Source organism: Orycteropus afer, unplaced genomic scaffold, assembly GCF_000298275.1.
Source record: "Orycteropus afer afer isolate SDZICR_OR568_19922 unplaced genomic scaffold, OryAfe1.0 scaffold00089, whole genome shotgun sequence".
Taxonomy (NCBI): domain Eukaryota; kingdom Metazoa; phylum Chordata; class Mammalia; order Tubulidentata; family Orycteropodidae; genus Orycteropus; species Orycteropus afer.
The window spans coordinates 188517-192134 of record NW_006921676.1 but is presented as its reverse complement, the minus strand read 5'-3'; the positions used below and the strand labels follow the sequence as shown (position 1 = coordinate 192134).

Sequence of the window (3618 nt, the reverse complement as noted above, 5' to 3'; positions counted from 1 at the left end):
TACCAGTCGCTAGGACTAATTGTTTCCATGAATTTTGGTTTTCTTCATTCTTCTTTGCTCTGGACGAGGAGCAACCCATCGTAGCATCTAGATGGCAGCTTGCTAGCTTTTAAGATCCCAGTCGCTACTCGCCAAAGTAGGAGGTGGAACAATGTTTTGTATAGTATGTTAGCATTAGTTATTCTTAACTCCACCCCTTAACTTCTAATTTTATTGTTTCATTAATTATTCATTTATTCAGCTAAATTAATATTTGTGGAGTGCTGAGCAAACTCAGCTCACTTATCACCTCCTCTGTAGAGCCTTGCATAACAACTAGAATGGATGATGTCTCTTCTCTGAGCACCATTTATCTTCTGTAGTCATTATCACTTCCTGTTTACATATGTGGATATGTATATGATACACATATCCCTGTGAGAGTAAAAGCTCTTTGGAGATAAGGACTTGTCTTTTTTTTTCTCTCTCTTTATCTCTAGTATCTAGCATAGGGATTTACACATGATAAATGTAGACTTGGTCCAATGAATAGTGATTGAATGAATGTAGGAAGACAAAAAGATGAATTGGCTAATCACAGCATAGATCACAGTTTAACAAGCTTAGAATCTTTTAGAGAGAGAAGATATGGCAGATACTGGTTCTTGCTTAAATAGGTTTAGTCTCTTTTCTCTCAAATTAATGTACCCCTCAATTTTTAGCTGGGCATATAATTGCTTGCCTCGAAGGATGTGTTTTTCAGCTTTCCTTGCAGCTAGATGTGGCCATGTCACTAAATTCTGGGAAGTTGTCTTTAAAGAAAGAGGACATGACCTTATTCCTCACTTTCTACTCCTTGATGTACATATGATGACTACAGTTCCAGAAGTCATCTGAGACCATAAAAACAAGAGCTATACCTGAAGATGATGGGACAGAAATTTAGAAGGAGCCAGGGTTTTTGATGACCAATGTAGTCTACATTTTAGCTCTGGATGACCAACCTCAAGACATATTTTTATTTTTTAATATGTTATAGTGATTTGGGTGAAAGTTTATGTAGAAAATTGGTTTTCTGTTCAACACTTCATACACATTTTGCTTTGTGACATTGATAGAAATCCCCATAAGGTAACAATGCTGTTCCCACTTCCTCTCTGTGTTTCCCATTTCCATTTGTCTTTCTTTCCTATCTCTTCCTGCCTTCTGAGCTTTATCCCCAAGCAAATGCGCCCCTTTTTATCTTTTGTAGTTGATTGTTCTAGGGAGTGTGTATCTCCCTGGTATTATGTTCACCTTATAGGCCCATCTATTGTTAGGCTGAAAGTTGAGCCACAGGAGTAAGTTCAATTCCAGGCTTGAAGGGAGACTGAGGCCTATAGTCTTGGGATTTCTACCAGTCTCTATCAGATAAGTTAGACTGGCCTTTTCTGTGATTTTGAGTTTCTTTCCACATTTTTCTCCCATTTTCTCCAGGACCTTCTACTGTGATCCCTTTCATAGCAGTCAGCAGTGGCAGCCAGGCACCATCTAGTTCTGGTCTCAGGGTTGTGAATGCTGAGGTTCATGTGATCCATTAGTCCTTTGGACTAATTGCAGACGTTATTTTTCTTTAATATTTTGGATTTTCTGACATTTGCTGCTAAATTAAATCTTAACTGATACAGAAAACTGATAAAAAGAAGAGTATATATGGATATTTACAAAGGGGTGGGCTATGGCAGAGAGAGTTAATTGCCTACCAAATATCTGTTTTCTTCTTTACCATTTTTGGGATCTTTGTGGCTTACAGCTAAATCTTAACTTGTACATGATACATATAAATGAATAATTAAAAAAATAATGTAGAGCAAGAGGCCTAAAGGATGTACGAAGTGCTACTAGAGTTCAGAAGAGGAGGGTTGACTTATTGCTGAAGGGATCAGGTAAAACTCAGTTGAAGAGATTTGTTTGGAACAAAGATTTAAATCAGGAATAGAATGTCATCTCCATAATGAGGCAGAGTATCTCAGGTGGAAGAAGCATCAAGAGCTAGGATAAAGGCAGGCTCATGACACTTTGGAAAGTGTACATAGCGCTCACAGGAGGTTAAGGGGTGGTGGGGATCTTGGAGAAATAATCAACTGGAGAGTACTTTGGGACTCTCTTACGGAGGACTTTGCTGTTGATTGCATAATTTCCAAAGTGAACAAAAACAAAATTTCATCCCTGACGTGCAATACAAGTTAAAGTTAACCTCTAGGCACAAAGTGTCCAGTGCAAATGAATACAAAAGGTCTTGTGAAACTGAAATTTGCCAACATGAAGCCCCAACCTTAGTTTATTAAGTAAACCCTAGTCAAGAAGTTGAATGAGGTAAAAAAGTGAAATCTTAGCCAGAAAGAAAAAAAAAAAAAAACATTTCAAGGCTGTTTCAAAATAACTGTGCTGAACAGACGCGTGTATGAAATCTTTCTGGTTGTAAGTATTGAGGGTTCCTCCTGTTGAGTCAATTAGCCACTGCAAGGGCCTCATGGCCTTTGGAAGACTTTCCCACACTGGTTACAGCTTAAAGTCCTTTACCTTACTCGGTCATATTGCTTGCAATTATAAACAGAGATAAGGCTGGGAGTATTGTAAGTCATGACGTCATAATTTTTCCCAATTATAATATTCCCAATTTCCATACTTTCCACAAGCCTGGGATGATACCTTTTGCCTATTCTGACTCTGGCTATTTTCCACAAACTCCTTTTCATTTGATAAGATTCTGGTCAAATATTTCCTCCTGAGATCTTCCTTTACTAGCATATATTTTGGACCAAACTCTATTAACTTTTTTTTTTTTTTAAATATTAGGGTGAAAGCACTTAGTTCTACACCTAAAATAGTATATGTTCAGCTCTGGATAACCAACTTTCAGATATCTTCTTCTTATTATTATTATTTTAGTATTATTTTGCATTTTCTGACATTTGTAGCCAAACTGAATACTCACTGATAGAGAAGAAATGTTTAAAGTTCATACACACACACAATTGTGTGTGTGTGTGTGTATGTATAATATATATGTGTATATATATGTGTGTGTGTGTGTGTATATATATATATATATATATATAAACCAAACCAAATTCACTGCCATTGAGTTGGATGTGACTCACAGCAACCCATCCTTGGGTTTCCAAGGTGATATCACTATGGAAGTAGATTGCCCGACCTTCCTTCCAAGGAGTGGCTGATGGGTTTGAACCTCCAGCCTTCTGGTTAGCAGTCACATGCCTTAGGCACTATGCCACAAGAGCTCCCATATATGTATATATTTGGTATATAATATATGATGAGCCCCGGTTGCACAATAGTTAAGTGTTTGATGGCTAATCAAAAGATTGCCAGTTTGAACACACACAGTGGCTCCACTGAAGAAAGACTTGGTGATCTGTTCCTATAAAGATTACAATCTGGGAAACTCCCTTGGCAGTTCTACTCTGTCAAGATAGGTCACTAAGAATCAAGAGTTGACTTGACAGCCCCTAACAACAACAACAACGGGAGCCCTGGTAGCATAGTGCCTAAGCACTTGACTGCTAACCAGAAGGCTGGCGGTTCAAACCCACCAGCCACTCCTCGGAAGGAAGATGGGGCAATCTACTTCCATAG

The 3618-nt window shown here is 38.1% G+C and overlaps 1 protein-coding gene across 1 annotated transcript in view; it reads right to left on the bottom strand.

Moving 5' to 3' along the window:
* Positions 1-3618, bottom strand: part of LOC103198238 (sulfotransferase 1C1) — an 18490-nt gene that overhangs the window by 13670 nt on the left and 1202 nt on the right. The gene's annotated exons all lie outside the window — the stretch shown is intronic.